We start from the raw sequence: 22,853 nt of genomic DNA on the forward strand, positions 1-22,853 counted from the left end.
AGGCCAATCCGTGAGCCCTACTACCCCACCTCTAGCCAATCCCCGCGCCTGCCGGCCCTCCCGCCTACCCCTCCCTCCCGGCGGCGCCTTGCTACTGAGCCACGTTCTCAAAGCCCCGGAACCGGCATCCGGCTGCGCGCAGCAACCTAGGGAAGTCTGCGGGACCCTCCTGACACGCCCGAGGAAACTGAGGCCCAAGGCTGAAAATGACCTGCCCGAGGTCCCCCAGAGTGAGTTCTCCCTGAGTCGAGTCTGCAGCCAGCCCATGAATTCTAACCCCCAGACCTAGGAAAGGTGGGGACTTGGTGGTCCACTGCCCCCTTTTAAAATCTGAAGTCAGGTTGCGTCTCCCTCTCCCTCAAACCTGAAGGATTTAGGCTGGCCCTTTCCCAACCGATGTCCCTCTTTAGTTCCCAGAGATCGACCATTTCCTCTTCCTGCCTTTGGCATCTATGGGGACCTTCCCGATGGGGCAGAAAAACGAGGCAACCCAGTGTCTGCCCCCGTTGGCAGGGAGCTCCCGAGCTATAGAGTCCAGTATGGTAACAGCAGCCTTTTATGGATAGCTTCCTCCACGCTTAACATGATCTCATTCAGCCCTCACAACCACCATATGAGGGTGGTACTATTATTATCCCCATTTTACAGCCGAGGAAAAGGAGATTCAGAGAAGGGGAACAGCTGTTACGTGGCAGAGCCAGGCCTGGAAGGTTTTGTCTGATTTGTCTTTGCTCTTAATAGCCCTATTCTGTTCCTTTAAGCATAATTACAGAAGGCTGAATGGGGTACGTGTGCCTCCCCAACAAGAAGCCCTGGGAGATACAAAGCTACAGACACACTCTGGCTTGAAACTATCAGGATAGGTTTTCAGAAAGAGTGTAGAGTAGTATAACCTTTGAAAGAAGATGGGAGGACATTATCTAGTACAGAGACCAGGCACAGATGCCAAAAAAGAAGTCTTTTTCTTCCAGCTCTGCCAGTGTCACCCCATTCTCTTCCCAGATACTCAGGAGACCCAGCGGAGGCCAGTTCTGATTAGTGATGGAACTGCTGAACTCTCAAAGACCACTCACCCATGTTCCTATGGTTCTTTTTATCAGACTGGTTTTGTTTGTTTGTTTTGGTTTTGTTTTGTTTTTTCTTTCTTTCTTTCTTTAAATCTCTGGTTACAGGGAGGAGAGATAAGATCCCAGGATGGCCACACTAAGCTGCCTTCTGTGCCCTAGTAGACCCCATTTGGGCACACAGTTCTTGGTCATTGCTGAGCAAAAGTGAGTGAAAGTGAAGCACTTGAACACCATGAAAAGGGCATGGACAGGCCCCTGTGATTCCACCCAGAGCTGGGTGACACCATTCTGTCTCCCATTCCTTCTATGGGCTTGAGATGGCCAAGGTGGATGCTATGAACCCTTCTGGCCTAAAATCTCCGTTCCTATAGAATCACACCATCTCATAAGTGATTTGGATTCCACTGTTAGATCATGATGTAGTGAAAAGGAATTACATCTTTTTCACTTCTATATCCCACTAACTAGTTTGAAGCCCCTGGTGCACTGTAGGATATTAACACATATGTGTGAAGTGAATGAATGTTCACATCTCAGGTGCAAGCACAAGAGGTGCCCATTTGGAAAAGCCTCAGTTTCCTCCTGCACTAGCTCTGTGGTTGATCCTGGATAACTTGGTTAACCTCCTAGTGTGTAAGGTGGGGACTTTAACAGAACCTAATAGGATTGGTTAGGGGATGAAACAAGAAAATGCACTGGAAGCATTTAGCACTAGTGCCTGGGAGCTGAGGCTGGGCTGGTCCCCCTCCTGGCCTGATTCCAGTCTGTCAGTGTAGCAACGCAAGATTCCAGATATGGCCTGACTAGGCCAGCACAATAGGCCTATTATTTTCCCCAGTCTGGACACGACACATTGTTAATGCAGCCTAAGACTGCTGGGCTTCAGAGCCTTTCTCTCCCATGATTAGTTCCCATCAGGTTGTGGTCAACTAAATCATTCAGATCCTTTTCACCGGAGCTGGGGTCAAGTTAGGTCTCTCCCCCATCCTCTGCTTTGTGTAATGTCGTCAAGCTCAGAGTAGAACAATGTCATCTTGCTTATTCCAGGCTGTGGAAACTGTTTTGAATGCTGGCTCTATTGCCCAGTGTTTTCTCACTCCAAATTTAGATCTATATGCCCCTTGCAACTTCAACTCCACGTTTCATATTGGTCAGAATAGAGCCCCGTACACACCACTAGAAATACTCATTCTCCATTAAGTAAATCAGGGCACTGTTAATTCAATAGCTCTCAGTTATCAAGCACCCTCTGTATGCTGGGCCAGCATTGTGCTAAGTAATTTTGCCTTATGTAGATCATCTTATTTACCTCTTAAAACACCCCTGGGGAGTGGTCCCATTCTATAGGACAGGAGAAATGGGGATTATATTTTACAAACCTCAAGCCAGCCCCCTTTTTCTTACGATGAACTTGGTGGTTGTCCTCCAGGTGCCTACAGTCCTGATGACACGACACATTGGGCCTGTAGGCACTCTCCTTCCACCTGCTTACCCCCATACCATCAGGCTTGGAACCCAACAAATTTTGTTGAGGCTCAAGTCCAGAGTAGGCAGCTGGCATTCTCTCCAGCTTGGTTACCTCAAGAGCCTGGAACAGAAACCTGGGCTCATTCTGTGCAGTAACATATTCTCCATCTAGCACAGCAGTGAAAGCTTCTCCCTGAGAGGCAAGCAGCTCCCCACTTTGTGGTGGGACACCCTCCCGGCCATCCTTATAATTTCTGGGCCTAGTTCATCCTCACAGCCAAGAACAAATGAACTGCAAATCTCCCCTGGGTGTTCTCTACCTATCTGTTCCCTTACAGGGCATAAAGGCCCACCTAGTAGCCTTCGCAACGTGCTCTAGCGCACTCCTCAGAGGGCCACTGGGGAGGCTACTGGGCCCCATGAGCTTCCTGGAAGGGAGAGAAGCAGTGTTAGGTGCAAAGATCCCAGAGATGATTACCTGGCTTCAGACCCCATCTTTATCATTGTATTTTACTCTTGGGCAAATAATGAATCTCTTTTAGCCTCAGTTTCCCCACCTGCCAAATAGGGATAATAACTATACCTATCTCCTAGAGTTGGCATGAGAAGTAAGTGGAACACTCAGTGTGCCTGACATGCAGTAAGCACTTAAAAATGTTGTTTATTGTTATTATTATCATTACTTGGACGAAAATTCATCAAGTAAGACCACTCAGGCCAGAGGGAAGGAAATTTGCTTGTAAATGATTAGGGGTTAGACTTATGTCTGGTCACTCAAGGTGGTATTTCTAGTATAGTGGGCTGATGCCAGGACAGGATTACCAGGTAGAGCTGTTGGGGAGTTGGTGCTAGGATATTGTTGCTGAGTGAAAGTTGTTGGTGGATTGCCATAGTTGCCAGGTGGAGTAGCTTTTGATCTGTTATCCAGCGGTAAGATCTTTTTAGTCGCTACCTGACAGACCTACCACCCTGTCTTCTGTAGAAAAGGAACCAAGCCCATGCCTTGAAACATGCATGTCTCAGCAACCATGAACAAATTTACATCCCAGGTGGTGGTACTCCAAGAGAATGGACAAGTTGAAGAGATAAGGGTTGGGCAGGCCCACAGCAAGGGCTTCCTGGAATAGCTGCTGTGATGGCAAGGCCTCAGCCTATTCCCCGTCTTGTCCCTTTGTTTGCCCTGTGGGGAGGAGGTAGGGCAGCAGGGTCCCAAGAGAGGTTCTTTGGGGAGGAAGTATCTGAGGGCCCTTGAAGTCACTTGAGGCTGCCAGTTCCTGCCTGGATACTGGTTGGGTAATTGTGAAGCAGGAGAGGCCTCAGGACTGACCCATCTGATCTCAGGAGGCTAGAGACCATGCCACAGGGAAGCCTCCTCTGCTGGCTTTGAACTGGGTTATGGGTCTGACTTCTGAGCCCCAGTTCTCTCAGAGATCAGGGGTATAGAGAGTGCCCAGAGATTCTTTGGTACAGCTCATGCCCCTCCACACACACTGCCCGCCACCAATCAGTGTCTTAGGGTCTTTCGATCTTAGTCTTTTTCAAGTTCACGGTCCTTTTCCCCAGAAAAAAGAGAGCCCTTTCTCAGACTGCTGAGAAGATGTAAGAATGACGGAGTGGAAGGAGTTGGATGATATCAGTTTTGGCTCAAAGAGCCACGCTTCTGAGGCCATGGTGCAACACGCAGGAAGGTCTAGTAGGTGAGGACACACTACTAGGTGTCCTCAGGATACCTTACATCAGGGAACAAGTTCCTTGAGCAAGAGCCCAGATAAAGCCTGGCCTTGGAGGAGAGGTCAGGGACTAATGTCTGAGCAATGCCTGTCCCTTTCTAGCTGGCCAAAACTCTGCCCTCCTCCTGCTCATACTATGTTCCTGCAAGGAAGCCCTGCCTTGGTCTACTGGCCTTGACCCTCTGAGAGTTGGAAGAGTCTAGACATGGGTCAGTTCAACAGGTGCAAAACCTTCCTTGGATACCTCCTAGAGTCCTGCCTCTACTTTGGGCTTCCTTTTTATCCGTATGCACGCACACACACACACACATCAGGCAACCTAGTACTATGTGAATTCTGTGTCCCACCCCCACTGTGTCAAGTCAGCGCCTCCAGCTTCTTGTGATAATGCTGTGATCTCATGCTGATTGAGAGCAAGAGATAATGGCATAACTGGGACCTAGAGTCCAGCTTGTCGGAGTTTGAATCCAGTTCTGTCTCTGGTTACCTGTGTGACTTTGGGCAGGTCACAACTTCTCTGAGCATCATCTATCTGATTTGTAGCAATGCCTTATGGTGTTATCCTGAGGATCTGGTGAGATGATGTTTATGTGCAAAACAGATGATAGTTTCTTTTTTTTTTTTTTTATCCTTTCCCTGATTGGCAGGATGTATGTCTTTGATTAACAGATACCAAGAAAACAAATTTCTTGCCATGCTCTGAGATTTAACACTTAAGCAGAATTGGGAACACCAGATTCTGTTTGAGGGGCAGAGGTCTAAGAAGGCTCCATAGAGGAGGTGATGGTGGAGCCAGGCCCTATCAGGTGAGTAGGAGTTCCTGAAATAAGCAATGGTGTATGCCCAGGAAGAAGGGAGCACCACAGGCATGTAGGTGTGAAGAAGGGTGGTGGGTGTTAGACCAGTGAGCAGCCAGGACTGGTGGGGCTTTTGGTGGATGAGAATCAGCACTGTGAGATTAAGATGGAAGCATTGCATCCTCATCCTAAAGAGAGTGGGAGCCATGGAAGGGACTGAGCATAGCAGTGAAATGACTACATCTGTGCTTTCTAAGATAACATTGCCATTCATCATCTTCAGTCCCTGAACCCTCACTGGTCTGATCCAATCTCAGGTGACTTTTTGAAAAAAAAAAAAAAAAAAAAAAATCTGACCATTTTATCCCCCTCTCTAAAATTAGCTATTATTTTGTTCAATAAATGATGGAAGGCTGGGGTTGTGGCTCAGTGGAAGCGTGCTCACCTAGCATATGTGAGGCCCTGGGTTCGATCCTTATCACCACATAAAAATAAAATGAAGGTAATGTGTTCACCTACAAATAAAAAATATTTTTTAAATAAATGATGGATTAAAGAATAATTGGATGAAGAGATTATAATAGTCCCTTCCTCTGTTTCTGGGTCTGTAGGTCTAAATAAAGGATATTCTAATATCCTTTCTGGGAGCAGTGAGACCAGAGAAGGGAAAGGACTTACCCAAGGCCACACAGCAAGTTAACAGCAGCAGGACTCTGCATCCTGTCCCTTTAGGATTCTGATGGGCTACCCTAGCAGAGAAAGCCCCAGGCTGTTTTGCCTGGCCTCTGAATTCCTATGATTTGGACCCTCCAAACTAGGAGTAGGAAAACCATCTGCCCTACCACTGATCCCCCTTCCCCAAACATCAGCTCCTCATCTCCTCCTACTAGAAGGGATGGGATCTGAAATTCCCTCTCTTCTGCTTATGGCCTTGGCCTCTTCTTTTGAGGCTACCCCCAGAAAGATCAGCAAGAAACTACTGGACTGGGTATAGAGTTCTAGGTCACATTGACTGTTAAACTGGATTCTGAGTTCTGGAGCTAAGTGTTAAGTTCTAGGCTTTGGGGTAGTTTCTGAGCTGGACTCTGGGCTGCCTTGGGCTCTAGATTTTGAGCTTAACTTTGGTCTGAATTCTGGGCCCTGACTCTATGAGCTGGGTTTTAAGTCTGGACTTGGCTCTAAGTTCTGATTCTTTTCTTTGGCATAGGCTGAACTTTGGGCCTGGACTGAGTTGTGCTCTGAGTTCTGTCTGGGTTCTGGGCTCTGAACTTTGGATTAGGGTTGGGCTGTCCTGGGCTCTGAGTTCTAAGTTATAGACTGTTATATGCACTGGAATGGCTTTGAGCTTTGGTGTCTGAGTCTAAGCTTTTGAGCTGAGCTGGGTTCTAAACCTTAAGTAGTAAGCTGCATTCTTTGTCCTCTGAATTCAGAATTCTGGGCTTATGTTGAATGGGAGAGGGAAGGGTATCACAGAGGACAGTCACAGCTTCTGGAGCCTCCCTTTACCCTACTTCTCTTCCTGGAGACTGTCAACATTTTCTTCTCCTAGGAGAGCAGACCCAAGGAAAAGTGGTAGGTAGTAGGTTCCTCCAGCTGCCCAAGGACTTCCTTGGTCACTAGGGAGAAGTGGGAGGTGAAGGATAGGGCAGGTGACAAGTGGGAGTTTCCTCAGGTAGCCAAAGACCATCCTGCTTGTTATCAGAACCTTTCCACCAAGCAGAGAGCAGTAAGGAAGCCTAGTTGCAGCCCATAGCCTGGCTTCCTGTGGGACATGGTGGGAGGGAGGCAGTACCCAGGGCCTGGGACTGCATCTGAGGGATGCTCTCCCTCACCTCCTTTACCTTTCACTGAGACTTTGTCCTGCCCTGGGGCTTGAAGTTCTCTATCCCCAGAAGGACCCATTGCTGGGCTCACCTGAACCTCTGCTGGATCCACATTGCTTACCCTGACTGCCTTCTCTATTCCAATGGACCTCTCCATATTTTATTCCCTTCAAGGTCCCCTTCCTCTCCCCTACCTCTGCTCCAGGGCATCCTGCCCAGCAGGATTCCTCACTCTGTTGGTCTTGAGCAGAGCCTGATGCTTCTTCCTGCCCATCAATCTACCCAGATCTGGCCTGGAGCAAGCTAACCTCCTTTGTAGTCTCCCCCAACAACTTCCCTTCCAGCACCAGAAACCTGAGGTCCATGTGAATGCAGTGAACTTCACTGAAGGGCAGGAATTCCTGTAGGGAAATACAACTAGAAGAAATAATCTCAAATTGTACCTGTCACATAACTACCCAAGGGGAAGACAATCGAAATCTGTTAAACTGTTTCACAGGATGTCCCCTTATGAGTTCACTTTGTTCCTAATTTTTTCCCCCTGTCTCAGATCCTTCTTCCCTACACACCCCAAAAGAAACCACCTTTTCATTTCCCCACAGGCAAAACCTCCATCAGGTTTGTAGGAAACCTCACCCCTACAAGCCACATGGGACAGGATCAACAGGATAAGAAACAGTCGAATATTTTCCAAAGTCTGAGTTACTTAGTCTAGAATAGTATCACAGCAGGAGAACATAGGGAAACAGGCTTCAGCCAACAGCCTGGGGGAGGTGTGGCCATTTTGATTTTTGAGGTCTTGCCCCTTTAAAGTCTTTATATCAGTGAGAAGTGACAAGCTATGCCTCCTCCTCATTGTTCTGACTTGGACTTTTGGAGAAAATAGGGATGACAATGGGGTGGTTGAAAGCAGATCAAACACACACACACATGCATACAGACACACATGCATACACACACACAGACACACACACACCTACAAAAGTGTTTATTCTCAGCAAAAATAGTCCAAATCCACATCGAGGAAGAGAACCCTTTTCTAAATGCCCTATATATAATCTGTTCCCTACCTATGGTAGTACTAATGCTCAAAAAAAATTTTTTTTTCCCCTTTTCTGCAGTGTTGGAGATTGAACTCAGGGCCTTGCACATACTAGGGAAGTGCTCTAAATTGAGCTAAGCCTCTAAGCCTCAAATGATATTTTAGAGCAAAGTGAGACCCTCTGGTTACATCCTCCTACTTCCATGCTATACTCCTGCCTACCATGCATATAAAAATAGGCCTGGCGGGCTGGGGATATAGCTCAGCTGGTAGAGTACTTGCCTTGCAAGCACAAGGCCCTGGGTTCAAATCCCCAGCACCACAAAAAAAAAAAAAAAAAAAAAAGGCCTGGCAAAGAGCATTAGCGCAGGTGGTTCCCTGTAAGACCTTTTTTTTTTTTTAAATCTTTTTTCAGTTGTTGATGGACCTTTATCTTATTACTTACATGTGTTGAGAATCGAACCCAGTGCCTCACACATGCTGGGCAAGTGCTCTACCACTGAGCCACAACCTCAGCTTCCCCACTCCCACCTCTGTGAGTTCTTTAAACTAATTATTTCCTTCATTTTAGACCAGGTACAAATTGTGGGATAGGGAGCGAAGTGTGGGGGCCTTTGGTTTTATAAGTATCTCATTCTTCTGTCCTTGTACCAACCTCCCATTGACCACTGAATTGCCCCTTGCAAGTCTGTTTGTCTTCAAAAAATCTCAGGGCTGTGAACCTCTGGTGATGCTTACTTCTTGACACATTTTCTGGTGGTTCATTCTGTCTCCCCAGCCAGCCTAGGAGCCTCAGGATGCAAGAACTAGGCCAGGATCCCTCCACTCAAGACAGCATTCACTACACCCTGACTATGTGTCAGCCAGAGTCCTCAAGGAGTTCAGAGTCTGAAGGAAGGTAAAGGATAAATAAATCATTACAGTAAGCATGTGATAAAAACCATGATAGAGGGAACCAAGAAAGATAATGAGCAAAGTTGTCACGTTGCACAATGCTGGGGGTCTATATGATTGGTCCTTCCTTCAGAGTTGTGCAATGAGATAGCCGTGGGCATATGGGAACCCAGAGGAGGCATCTGATCCAGGCTGGAGAAAACAGGCAAGTGCCTTGATTCTTGTTTCATTTATTTATTTTGGTGCTGGGAATTGAACCCGTGTCTCCTGCATGCTAGATAAGTACTCTATCACTGAGCTACATCCTCAGCCTGAGGGCAAGTGCCTTGAGAAGATCAGGCGTTAATTGAGGCTCACATTTCAAGTTTGCCAGCCAACTAAGGAGTGAAGGGCAATCCAGAAAGAGCAAACCACGTGTATAAAGCCAACATGTGAAGTGTTTGGAAATAGCAGGAAATGCATTTTGGCTGACACACTGGGTATATGTGAGGGAATGCCTAGAGCTTTTTGTTAAATGAGTTAATGAACGCAAGGACGATAACACAAGTCAGAATCACCAACATTTGTTACCCACTTGGTTTATATCCAGGTCATGCTAAGGGGTTTGTGTGCATTTTCTCATTTGAACTTTGCAACTACCCAGTGAAGGGTTCTTTGTTATCCTCCTCTCTGCAGTTCAGGAAACTGAAGCTGAGAGAAGTTAATCAACATGCTCAAGGTCACAGAGCCAGAATGAAAACCCAGATCTTCTGATTCTAGAATCCTGAGCCGTTAATCACTTCATCCCTCAACATGAGTGCTCTTGACTTTGGGCAGTGTTGTTCTTAATGCAAACAGTCACATCAGGCCTGCTTTGAGTTTTGCCAGTGGCAGTACCCTGGGTGGGTACACTGCGGTCTTGAGTGGGAGAGGGCCTCATGAACTAATTCTATGTGCATCTGGAAGAAGCCCCTGGGATTCTCAGTACTCTCTAGGAGGAATCTAAGTTCCTGCAAAGCCAGAAAAAACACTACTTGGTGAATTTAATTTTATCCTAGGCATGCTAGACATAGTTATACCCTTAAAAATAGTCAAAAGTCAAATACTCACCTTACTCAAGTCTGTATTCCCTCCTACATCACCTGTTTTCCAACCCCATTAGGTCTTCCCATCCCTCTACCATCTTTTTCCAGCCTAACAGCCCTCCTACTTTCACTCTTTTTTCTTTCTTTTATTTATTCATTTTCCAGTACTGGGGATTGAACTAAGGGGAACTTTACCACTGAAATACATATTTGGGTCCTTTTTTGAAAGGACTGGTGAGACTAGTCTCAAAATTTTTTACTAAGTTGCAGAGCTTGATCTCCAATTTGTGATCCTCCTGCCTTGGCCTCCCAGGAATTACAGGTGTATACGACTGTACCTGATTTCACTGGCATGCCTCTTACCAACACCTTTCTCTACCCTCATCCTGGGTCACACCTGAATGATTTTTTTCCTCTGCTCCTATCCTAAGTCACTACGTGTGACTGGAGGAAACCATGTGTTTGTATGTGGTCTCAGAGCTCCTCTGCTCTGCAACCTCAGCCTGGTCCTTGCCAGCTTGCTGCTGAGGTTTGTGTTTGTACAGTTTTTTTTTTTTTTTTTCAGCCTTATTTTAGGACATTTTCTCCTAAACTTGACCTTAAATGATATCAAGTTCAGGGGACCTCCTCCTTTAGTCCTCTCTTCTCTTCATCCTATCCTTTCCCACCACTTTATTGACATTTATACTAATAACCCCAAATTTATAGTCTCATCCATATCTGGATACCTGAATGTGTATTTCACTCTTTTATTCACACAAGTAACATTTTTTGGTTTTTAGATACTGTTTTTGGAAGACGACATAGACCCTGCCCTTGTGAGCGCAGTCTAGTGAACAGATAAAGCAAGCAATTAGTTGAATATAGTGTGTTTGCAGAGAGAACTGAAGGGACCAGAGAAAAGATAGTTAATCCAAGGAAAGTGTATCCATTAGACCCAGATTTGGTTGTGGGTGACAGAAAGTTCCAAATCACAGTCATGATAACTGGTTAGAAGTCTGAAAATTACTAATCCAGATGGTGGATCCATGATCATCAGAGCCCCTTATGCTTTCCATCTTATTGCAGTACCATTCTTTGTTGTTCTTTTTTTTATATATATATATATATATATATTAGTTGTCAGTGGATCTTTATTTTATTTATTTATTTATTTATATGCAGTGCTGATAATTGAACCCAGGGTGTCACACATGCCAGGCAAGCACTCTACCACTGAGCCACAACCCCAGCCCCATCTTTGTTGTTCTTAATATGCTGCTTCTACCTCATTATCCAACAGAGTTGCTCAAACTCTAGTCATCATGTCTGCATTCCAGTCAGCCTAAAGGAGGAAAGGGTGAAAAATGGCACACTGTCCCTTTAAAAACAGTTTTAAAAACAGCTCCTGGAAATCGTACAAAACACTTCTGCCTACAAGCTGTTGACTAGCACTTAGTCACATAGCCACACCTAACTGCAAGGAATTCTGGAAAATATGCTTTTTGTGCCAGGTCCACCATAGGTACATCTAAAAATCAGACCTCTGCAACTAAGGCCAAGCCCAATAATGGATATTAGCTGACAATGAGCAGTTTTAGCCTCAGAAAGCATCCTGATAAGCTGACACTTAACCTGAAGTTTGAGAGATGACCTGAGTTAACCAGGTAGAGAGGAGTATTTGGGTAGCAGGTTGCAGAGGGCATTGTGGGAAATGCACGTGGTCCAGGGTTTTTGCAGCATGTAGCATGTATCCCGACGTGGCAGGAGGTAGATGGGATCACACTGTTTAAGGTGTCATTCTGAGTCAGGTTCCTTCAGAGGTCAGCAACCTGGGTGCAGGTTGGACCTAGAAGTCCCTAAACTCTCCCCTCTCACAGGCCTTGAGTTCTGGGGGATGTGGATTTGCAGTTGGGCCAAGTCCCCTTGGCAAGGAGGCTCTGGAAGTTGTACAGCTGGGCTAAAGTGCTGAGGTAAGAACCTAGGACAGGGCAGTCACCGCAAGGCCATCAGCCCCAGTAGCCTCAGTTGCTGGTCACGGGCAGGGCATTTGTGGGGTACAGAACCCACATGAACTGCCAGCTGTGAGGCCTCCTGTCCAGACACATTGCAGGACTTCCAAAGGTCATGTTTATTCCCCTGACGTATTCACAGACATCAGGGCAGGGCAGCCAGCTGGGTGTGGGGTGTCCAACTCTCTGGAGAAATTAACTCAATCCCCTGATCCCCTCAGCTTAGCCCCTACTGTCCTTCTGTGTTCCTGCAGGAACAGAGTGAAAAATGACCTTGGTCCAGGCCACATCAGAGTTCAGCAGGGAATCCCAAATGCTCCAGCAACTGCCCACTGCCTAACAGCTCTTCAGCTCACAGGGCCCCCCTGCCCACTCCCACAAGACACATATCACATACAGACCCACAACATAAATTGCTTATACCACATTCCCAGTTCCTTGTCTTTCTCTACATATACAGTCCTTCTCACAGAAGTCACAACACACATGCTGCATACAGGCAGAGCCCTCCCATGACCCACATCACAGAGACCCACACATATACACAGTAAGCACGTGGTGTTCTAACATGCCTGTATTCACAGCATGCCATGCCATATATATGCCTTGCACATGCCCATCCATAGCCACCCACTCACACATCACACACAGACCTCCATTGATGTTTGGTCCTATGTTTGGGGAGTAAGGTCCCTAAGGGTTCTTATCCATAGGAATCTTTGCCTTTTGTGATGAAACAGAGACTTAGTAAGCAGTTGAAAGGGAGAAGGAAGCACCCTATCACCTCAACGCAAACACATCTGTTCATCCCACAGCAAAAAATGGAGGTTGACCTTTCCCCCACTGCCCTACGAACTGACGTTTGTCCAAATATCAGGCACATGGAGTTCTGGACAGGAGATCCAGTACAATACTTCAGCTCTACCCCACTGCCCAAAATGTCCTAGGGACAATAGTCCCAGCCAGCAAACTGGAAGCAAAGTTGTGCCATGCCCACCAATGTCATGGTGGCAGCGCCTTATGCAACAGGCGCTGTGAGGTATACAGGGCACTTACAGGAGCTGACTCAATGGATCTGGGAAAGGGTGAAGAGAAAGGTCCCCTGGGTAGTTATCGCTGTGCTAGGCACTGCAACCAGAGCTCTGCAGCCTTGTTTCATGTGGTTCACATGTCAACTGTTATCCCCATTTTACAAAATGAGAGAACAGGCCCAAAGAGGTGCATGAAGCCTCAGAGACAGTCAATGGGAGGGTCTTGCTTTGAACCCAGGACTCTTGGTTCCCACATCACTGATGAGTGCCCTGAGATGGGACTGGATGCTGCAGCAAGGTGGCTCCAGGCAGGCGTGATGACCCCAGGCTGTCTGGGCCTCTGTCCTAGGTTTCTCCTGCTTTCCCTCTCCCCCTCTGATTGGAAGCACAGAGACAGCAAACTTCTGCCAAGAATGAAAATGAGACTCAGAAGAGAGGGAAACAGTTGGATTCATCATGAATTTGATCCCAGTGCCATAGGCTAAGCCCACATTAGTCTGGGATACTGAGTCAAAGCTGGCAGCAGGCCAGGAGTTAGAGCTAAAGTTTGAGGCAGGTCAGAACTAGAATTAGAGTTAGAGCTGAATAAGGAGCTAGACCTAGAGTTGCCACCACTGCTGGAGCAGATCCAGGCTAGGACAAGGGGCTGAACCCAGACCCAGAGCCAGGAGGGAAAGGGTGGGGATGGAGGAAGGCACTCCCACCACACATGTACAGAACTCTCCAGAATGTCATCTACAATGCTGGGCAGAAAGGGTGGGACACAGAAGTTCACACTGCATACAGGAGACAGGCATGCAAAGCACTTTATTATTTTTAATGTTTTAGTTGTACACGGACACAACACCTTTATTTTATTTATTTGTTTTCATGCAGTGCTGAGGATCAAACCCAGTGCCTCACAAGTGCTAGGCAAGAGCTCTACCACTGAGCTACACCCCCAGCCCCACACAAAGCATTTCAATCCAAGGCCATTAGGCTCTGGCAAAAGGGCCCTGCATAGAGCTAGGCTTAAAAGGTGGCCAGTACTTCAGTTAGCAGAGATAGGTAAGAGTGTGACGGGCAGAGCTGGTGGTGGTGGTGAGAGCAAAGTCCCAGTGGCAAGAAAGCCCAGGCTAGGGCCTTCAGAGGAAGATGGCCAAGCTTTCTGTCTGGCTAGAGTGTGCAGCAGGGCAGTGGGCATGAGCTGCTGAGGTTGGCCATGAGAACCCACAGAATTTGGTGACCTGCTCAGGAATTGAACTTTATCCTGAAGGCAAGGGGATATCATTGACAGGAGGTAAGAGGACAGTGACGCGATCAGACTTGTGTTGTACAAGAGCCCTCTGGCTGCTGATGTGGAGTAGGAACTGGGGGTGGGGAAACCAGAGCGGAGGCTGATGTCATAGCCAGGGCAGAAAGCACAAAGGGAGAGTGACCCAAGCAAGGAGGGAAGGGGTCAGGTGCAAGGGATAGGACTGACATGATTTGGTGACTGTTGGGAGGTGGAATGTAAAGGAGAGGGTAAAAGATAGTAAGATACCTGGGGTAGTGTCAGGCAGGCTGAGAGGCCATTGCCAAAATGGGGCCACCTCAGGAGAAACCTAAAGGACAGAGCCAGAGCTCCAGACTTGTCCTCCCAACTCTGCTTCTTACCATTTATGAATCCTTATGTGCCTTCTGCTTTCTGAGCCCGTTTCTTCTTCTTTAGAATAGAGGAAATTGTGTTGTTCTCATAGGATTTCCATGAGAATAAGACAAAATACATATGAGGGCTGGCATATAACAAGTCAATGTGCCAGATCTCTAGCTCCCAAGCCAAGATACTGGCCTTCCTCAGTGATGATCCCAATACCTCCTGGCCACCAGGGGTAGGACTCTGTACCTGGCCTGCAGCCAGCCTGGTATCCCACCTGGGGCAGTCTGAGGGAGTCAGCATGGCAGCCCTGGGCACCTCAGACCTCCCAACTTCATTCTCCCAACAACCGAGAAGAATGTCCTAGGTGTCCTGTTTGCTCCCTCTCCAGCCACTGGGGCCCAAGAGGGCCCCTTCCTCTGAGCTTTCCTTCCCAGCAGTCCCCTAGGGGCCCACCAAGTGGCCCTGGAGGGCAGGAAAGAGCTACTGAAGAACACTTAGAAGTCCTGACTTGCCTAGGATATTGCCCCACCTCACCATTATCTGACTACAGTAAGCTCCAATCAGATTCCCTCCTCCTTGCCTGTTCCTCAGTCCACCTGTGCTGAGATACTGAGGAGAGGTGGAGTCCTTCAGAATGGAAGCTAAGGCCACTTGAGGAGGAGCTGGACCCAGTAGTGTTTCAGCCTCCTCTTCTACTTTAACATCCTTCAAACTCCCCATGAACATAATCCCTTAAATATAAAAGGTACTGCAAAATCTGGCCCTTTGCACACACTGCAGGGGGTGATTTTACAACTTCCCAGGCCCTGCCTCACTCCACCAACCCCATCCCATCCCACCAGATGTCTTACCAATGATGAATCTGAAGCCCTTGTATGAGTGAGCACCAGGGCCCAAAGCCCAGGTCCCTCTCCTGAGCACCAGAGTGTCGTCCACCTCCTCATGGTGACCTAGTTTCTCACACTCCATACACCTTAAAGCACACCCTTCTCTGGACCCTCAGGTCAGTGAATGGGTCCACCTCCCACTCATTCTCCCAGGACAGAAAACCAAAATCAGCCTTGTCTCCTCTCTCAGCCTGCTATCCAGGCTGTGCTAACTTACAGGCCTACAATTTTTTTTTTATTGGTTCAAGGGACTCCAGTGGCATATGCTGCCCCATTCTGACACATTTATGAAATCTTTCGTTAGAAGATGTCTCAGACGGCAACGTTTTAAATCAGTCAATCAAGAATCCCAGTCAAATAAAAAAAAAAAAAATCTGCCTTTTAAAATAAATTTGCCTTTTGGACCCTTGCAACAGGGAGATTGCAAGAATTTTTTCACCAGTTAACACCACTTTGCAAAATGCATGTGAAAATACAATATTAAAAAAAAAGAAACTGCCTCTAGTGTAACACCAATGACAGCTTATAAAACAGTCTCTCAGATCTTCAATCTTCGTAAGAAGCCCAAATCTGAGTTTCAGATGAAGCTGCACGACTTTTAAATGTTGAAGAATTTTTAAAACCACTGTTCAGGCCTCTAGTTTGCAACTTTGGATCCCTCTAATTTATCTTCTATAATGGTCTTTTGTAATTTTGCAAAAATAAAAATAGGGCTGGGGTTGTGACTCAGTGGTAGAGTGCTTGCCTGGCATTTGTGAGGCACGGGGTTCAATCCTCAGCACCACATAAAAATGAATAAGTAAAATAAAGGTATTATGTCCATCTATAACTAAAAAGAAAAATATTTTTTAAAAAAATAAATAAAAATAATTTTTAAAAAACCCTACTTTTAACTAATGCTCACTAGTTGCTGACATATTTCTAAGTGCTTTACATAAAATTCATTTAATCTACCACTCCACCAAGAAGTAGAGCTACTTCCACTCATTTAATCCAGCACTCACCAGCTGAGGCCCAGAGTGGTTAAGTAATTTGCCCACGCTACACGCTACACCGAGAGTCAAGTAGAGGAGCCAAGATTCCAACCCTGCAGTCTGCACAGAGCCACGAATTGTGAAGATCCTCGAGACCATGTTTTTCTGCACTAACTCCTGCCACAGCTCAATAACCGATGGGTACCTGAATGAGTGAATGCACGAGGCAATGAAAGTACAGCGCTCTTCTTGTCCAGTTAATACCCGCCTGAGAGTCGCCAGCCTGGCCTGTCGCCGCAGCCAAGAACGTGCTCCTGGGGGTCCTTGGCTGCTCGGCGGGGAGCGGGGCTCGCACAATGCAGGTGCGGGCTGCTCCCTCCCTTCCGCTGCTTTGAGGCTGTTGGACAGCCTGGACTGCTGCTTCCTGCGCTGCAGACCCGACTGCCGGCCCTCCCACCCCCAGGCTCCAGGCCGAGGTGCGGGGGATGGTAAGGGAAAAGGCGTCCCTTGTCGGGCACGGAACTTTGAGCAGAATCCTGGCCAGAAGGCTGGTGTCCAGTCCCAGGGTCTGCTTCCTGGCTGTGTGACTGGGGCACTTCTTCCAACTGTGCCTTCATGGAGTTGTTACCTCCTAGTCCTTCCCACCCGGTCCCCCGCTCCACCCCCATTCTCTATCTCCCTCCTTGACACACAGTGTTATGGTAGTCAGACACTGGGAACTGATTTAATTTAGTATCCCCCTTCCTCCACAAAGATGATAAGAGCTTCTACATCAGGAAATACTTTTTAGGTGACTGAAACAGCAGAGAGCTTTGCATGGATCATCTCATTTAATCAACCAGGTAGGATGAGTAGTAGTCTCCCAATTTCTCCAAATTGTTTAGGTGTCTTTCTCGAGTCACACAACTAAGAGGTGGTACAGCCCAGATCCCGCTTCCATGTCTTTTTGTTCTGCAGTGTTCTATGTAGCTGCTCCAGTATTTCATCCCAAGGATTTGAGCCAGGCCCAGGGATATAGACCCAGGTGGGGGTTTTCTCTGGCGCCAGCAAGCTCCCTTTCTGATGGGGAACATGTTCTAGTGCTGCAAGAGCTAGAAACTCACTTCCTTCCTAGGCAAGTAGAAAGGCATGCCTGAGCACTGAAGCACAAGAGGATTTCAGGAGGAGGGAGCAGCTGGCACAAAGCCTGAGCTGAGCCAAGCTCCAGCAGTGGGACCCCCTAATAGCCACTGTCTGCAGAAACAGGGTGCTTCTTCCACAGGGAAATCTCTGAGTGTCTCTGGTCAGACTTTTGGAACAAAATTGCATGCCCTCTGCACAACACCTGATGTGGGAAAAGGCCTAGGCAGTGTTTAACCCTGGGGATGGGGGTGGGGGGAGGGAACCCTGATTTGTAGCATCTCTGGGTTTCCATGTAGTAAATATTATGCATAGCCAACTTTAAGTTATCAAAGCTGATGACTTTAAGTTACTTCCACTGTAACAGATAGATACATATAGTAAAATACAGTAAAAACAATTAGGAAATGAATTTGGAGTCTTTGTTTTTTATCTAGTTAATTTAAGTGTAAGTTTACATAACTTAATTTTTAATGATCATGTCAACAACATGATTCCTAAAAATGCAACAACTAGCTCCCACCAAAGCCAACTAACTCCAGGACAGCTCTACTAACCCTAGGTCACTCAAGTCCTAGGGACTCTCAGCTCCTTGGCTTCCTCCAGTGTCAGGCCTCCTGGGCTCCCAGTCTCTCTAGCCTGTGTTTCCCTCTAGTGGACAAAAAAGTCATTTCCAGGTGATTCCCTTGCTCTACCTGTGCCCAGAGTCCAGCACTCAGAGCAGAGTGGATAGTGCTCGTCATCACTCCTGGCAAGAGTTTATTAAGAAGAGTCCTTACAGTTTCACAGTTGTCCTCAGGCACTGAGTTTGGTGGCACACATCTGTAATCCTCCCAGCTCAGAAGGCTGAGGCAGGAGAATCGCAAATACAAAGCGAGCTTCAGCAATTTAGCGACACCCTAAGCAATTCAGTGAGACACTGTCTCTAAAATACAAAAAAGGGTTGGGGATGTGGTTCAGTGGTTGAGCATCCCTGGGTTCAATCCCTGGTACAAAAAAAAAAAAAAAAAAATTGTCCACAGGCACTAGGCACTTGGTATTATGTGTCTGTGATGGGCAGTGCCAGGAGGCCCCACTGGGCTTCATTCATTATCAAAATCTCTAAAGCGCCTCAAAAAACCCACCTCATCCCCCATATGGCAGCTCAGGCTGGTGACATCAGCCCTTCCCCACCCTTCCCCATCCGTCTCTCTTTAAAAAGGCAAACTGGAAGAGCCAGTTTGTGTTGGGATTAAGCTCTCACACAATTCATAGCCCTCTGGGGAAATGCTGATGGCAGCGATTCATGTATTGGGCACATAGGAGAGAAAATGGAGCAAATCAGATGGGGTTCAGGACACACCCTTCTGCATTTCGCCTGGACTCTTTTCTTCTGGAAATGATTCTTCCAAAGCACAGGTACATCTGTGTCACTCTTTCCTCACAAACCTCCTGTAATTCACTGCTTCCAGTTTCAGTTCTAGCTCCTTAGCCAGGAATTCAGCTTTGGTTAGAACTCTACTAGACTGAGCCAGGCACGGTGGCACACACCTGTAATCTCAGTGACTTGGGAGGTGGAAGCAGGAGGATTAGGAGTTCAAAGCCAGCTTCAGCAATTTAGCCAGGCCCTAAGCCACTTAATGAGACCTTGTCTCTAAATAAAAAATAGAAAAAAGGGATGGGAATGTGGCTTAGTGGTTGGGCGCCCCTGGGTTCAATCCCCAGAACAATAACAAACAAACAAAAAACTCCACTAGACTGTTTGCCTTAAATCTCCCAAGAAAGAGAAAAAAACAAAAAAGAAAGAAAGAAAGAAAAACTACTGACATTTTGGGAACTCTCCTCTGGGCCAGGCACTCTACTGAACACATTGCAAACAGTTTAATTCTTCAATAGTGCTTCTAGATAGGCTGAACCACTTTACAGGTAAGAAAACTGAGGGTCTGTACAAGCCAGTTGAATGTGATACAGCTTGCATACAGGGAACTTTTCTATTCAACTTTTCTATTCTTATTTTTGAAAGTTGCTCTTCTCTCTCTGGGCCTGGCCTCTTTGGGTTGACTGCAGAGGGAGGTGCAAAGTCCTCAGAACCCAAGGAAAGAACTGCTTTGCAGTGAAACCCAAGCAGGTGCAACAGAGCCACAGACATGGGATGAGAAACCAGACTTTATTTAAATTCTTCTGGTGCTGACTGCAGGGCCCTTCCCCCACCCACCCACAATTCTCCTTTCTCATCCTCTCCCACCTTCAGGTCTTTACTTCTGCTGGAATCCTAGACATCTTTAAGGTTTAGATCAAATTTCCCTCCTCCAGAAAGCCCTCTCAGACCACCTGGCTCAGGAATCTGCCTAACAAAAGTAAGAATTGTTGGCAGTTTGAAAGAAAGGACAGATTTCTGCCTAAATATGAGGATTGATCTCCACTCATTCCTGAAATTCCACTCAAAAAACAGCAAATAAATTAAGGGGGAAAAAAGTTCAAGCTGGGTGAGGTGGCACACAATATTCTGGTGGTTGAGGCAGGAGGATGCAAATTCAAGACCAGCCTGGATAACTTAGTGAGACCCTGTCTCAAAATAAAATTATAAAACTCACTGAGGATGTAACCCAGTGGTAGAACACTTATTTAGTGTGTGTAAGGCCCAATACTTGGGGGGGAGGAGTTTAAACTCACATGAACAAAAAGAAATAGAGGGGCTGGGGATATACCTCAGTTGGTAGCGTGCACACACAAGGCCCCGGGTTCAATCCCCAGCACCAAAAAAGAGAAAAGAAAAAAAAAAGAAATAGAAGTTGGGCCAATACCTCATACCATAATGAAAATTAATTCAAATGGATTGAAGACCTAAATATAAGAGCTGAACCTATAAAATTCTTAGAAGAAAACATATGACCTTAGATATAGCAATGGATTGTTTACTTAGATATGACACTGAAACTCACAAGCAATGAAGAAAAAAAAATAGGTGTGTTATAAAGCCATTTGAAAACTAACTCAGCCAAGCTTGTGAATGGAGATGTAGTACCCAAGTCACTTTGTGCTTTAAAGAGTAATAAATACAGATGAATTTTCAAAAATAGATAAATTGGATTTCACTGAAATTAAAACCTTTTGCATATCCAAGGACACTAATAATAAAGTGAAAAGACAATTCAAAGAATGGGAGAAAATATAAGGGTCTAGTATCCAGACTATAATGAAATCTTATGACTCAATAACAAAAAGCTCAATTTAAAAATGAGCAAAGTATTTGAACAGTCATTTCTCCAAAGAAGATATGTTTATAGTCAATACATACATGAAAAGATATTTAATGGGTTGGAGATGTAGTTTAGCAGTAGAGTACTTGCCTAGCTTACATGAGGGCCTGGATTCAATCTCTAGTACCACCAAAAAAATGTTCAGCATTCTTAGTTGTTAGAGAATTGCAAACCAAAATCACCATGAGATATGATTTTATACCAATTAAAGATAGCTGTAGTAGTAATAATAGTAACAAACCCGAAAATAACAAACATTGGCAAGGATGTGAAAAAATTGGGACCTTTCTACATTTCTGGTGGAAATATAAAATGTTGCAGCCACTGTGAAAAACAGTTGCAGTATGACCCAGAAATTCCACTACTATGTACATACACAAGAGAACTGAAGACATATATTCAAATAAAACTTGTACACTAGGGTCTGGGAGTGGTGGCATGCAAGGCCCTGGGTCAATTCTCAACACCTCCCTCCTCAAAAAACTTTATATAGACTAATGTTGGCATCAGCATTATTCATAATAGCCAAAAACATGGGAAAAATTCCAATGTCAACTGGTTGATGAATGGATAAACAATATGTGACAAATCCATACAGTGAATATTATTCATCCATAAAAGGAATGACATACTGAATCACGCTAAACATGGAATTCCACTCAAAAAACAGCAAATAAATTAAGGGGGAAATTTTTTTTTTTTTTTTTGCAGTACTGGGTATTAAACCCAGGGCCTTGTGCTTCTGAAGCAAGCACTCTACCAACTGAGCTATCTCCCCAGTCCTGGATATTTCTTTATATAAAATATCCAGAATCGAAAAATCTATGAGACAGAGAGACAGAAATAAGTAGTCACCAGGGTACGGGGTTTCTTTTTTGGAGTGATGAAAATGTTCTGTATTTATAGTAGTGACAGTGCTTAACCTTATATACTGAATTGCCCTTTAAATGGTTATAAGGGTGAATGATACATCACATGAATTTTACCTCAATTTTTAAATAGGGTCAAGCCAGTCACAGTGGTGCATGCCTATAGCCCCAGCTTCTTAGTATGCTAAGTCAGGAGGATCACTTGAGCCCTGAGTTCAAGTCTAGCCTGGACAACATAGCAAGACCCTCTCTCAAAAAAAAAAAAAAGAAATTTTTTAAAAAAATTTTTCCTCAACTTAAAAAGAGAAAAAAGAGAAAATAACAGCATCTGAGAGAGGTCCACAAAGCTTGCCAAGCTGGAAAGCAGACAGATAAGGAACTAGCTGATTTAGCAAAAGGCCAGAGAAAGAAGAAATTGTAACTACTTATGGTAGGAATGGTGAGAAGAAGAGAAAAGTGTCAACAAGAAGCAAGTCCATTAGTGCATCTGAACCCAAGAACAGCTCAGAACAGGCATCAAAGACTTCTGAAGGGAGGTCTGTAGGAAGGGTCCAAAAGGAGCAGAATTGAAGTATAAGGAGTTCGATTCCTAAATCTCCCCCCTTGACCTTTGTAGCCAGGTGACTGGCCTCTACCAACCTGGCTGGAGACAGTTTGAATTGAGAGGCTCTGGATTTGGAAACACTAGGCACAGCTGAGAATAGGAGTGACAGACTGTACTGAGCTCAGGGGGATTTGCTGAACTATAAGATCCCCTCATCCTCTTTCCCCTCCTGGTTCCCAGAAGACTGGCAACCAGGCTTATAACCTTGCCCTGGTAGGGTAGAGGACATCTCTAAAGGAAAATTGAAAGACATGCAGGCAAGAGTCCCTGGTGAAACTGCCAGGTACCTGCCTAATAGCCCTTTAGTGAAGTTCAATAATCAACACCCTGCATCCCAAACACAAGCAAATAGAGCTTTCAGTTAGCTAGTCCCCTAACACCCCCCCCCCCACACACACACACACTCCCAGTACTAGGGACAGAACCCAGGGACTCTCTACCACTGAGCTACATCCCCAATCCTTTTTCTTTTTTATTTTGAGGCAGTCTGGCCTGGAACTTGTCCTTATCCTGACTCAGCCTCCTGAGGTGCTGGGATTATAGGTGTGCCTTACGGCACCCTACTCAGTTTTTAATGCCTTAATCTTTAATATAACCAAAAACAGACAGTAAGGATCATCCCACTTTCCATGAAGGC

At 46.0% G+C, this 22,853-nt stretch overlaps 1 protein-coding gene across 2 annotated transcripts in view; it reads left to right on the forward strand.

Moving 5' to 3' along the window:
• The first annotated feature begins 115 nt into the window (after nucleotides 1-115).
• Nucleotides 116-22,853, forward strand: part of Mycl (MYCL proto-oncogene, bHLH transcription factor) — a 37,199-nt gene continuing 14,461 nt past the window's right edge. The window contains exons 1-2 of one of the 2 annotated variants that reach the window (XM_047519279.1): nucleotides 116-230; nucleotides 8,705-8,824. The gene's annotated coding sequence lies outside the window, so the exon portion shown is untranslated. Of the gene's footprint in view, nucleotides 231-4,918; nucleotides 5,071-8,704; nucleotides 8,825-22,853 lie in introns of those variants that run through there. The other variant, XM_047519287.1, reaches the window with a different exon arrangement.

The sequence above is a fragment of the Sciurus carolinensis genome, chromosome 1 (genome assembly GCF_902686445.1).
Source record: "Sciurus carolinensis chromosome 1, mSciCar1.2, whole genome shotgun sequence".
Classification (NCBI taxonomy): Eukaryota; Metazoa; Chordata; class Mammalia; order Rodentia; family Sciuridae; genus Sciurus; species Sciurus carolinensis.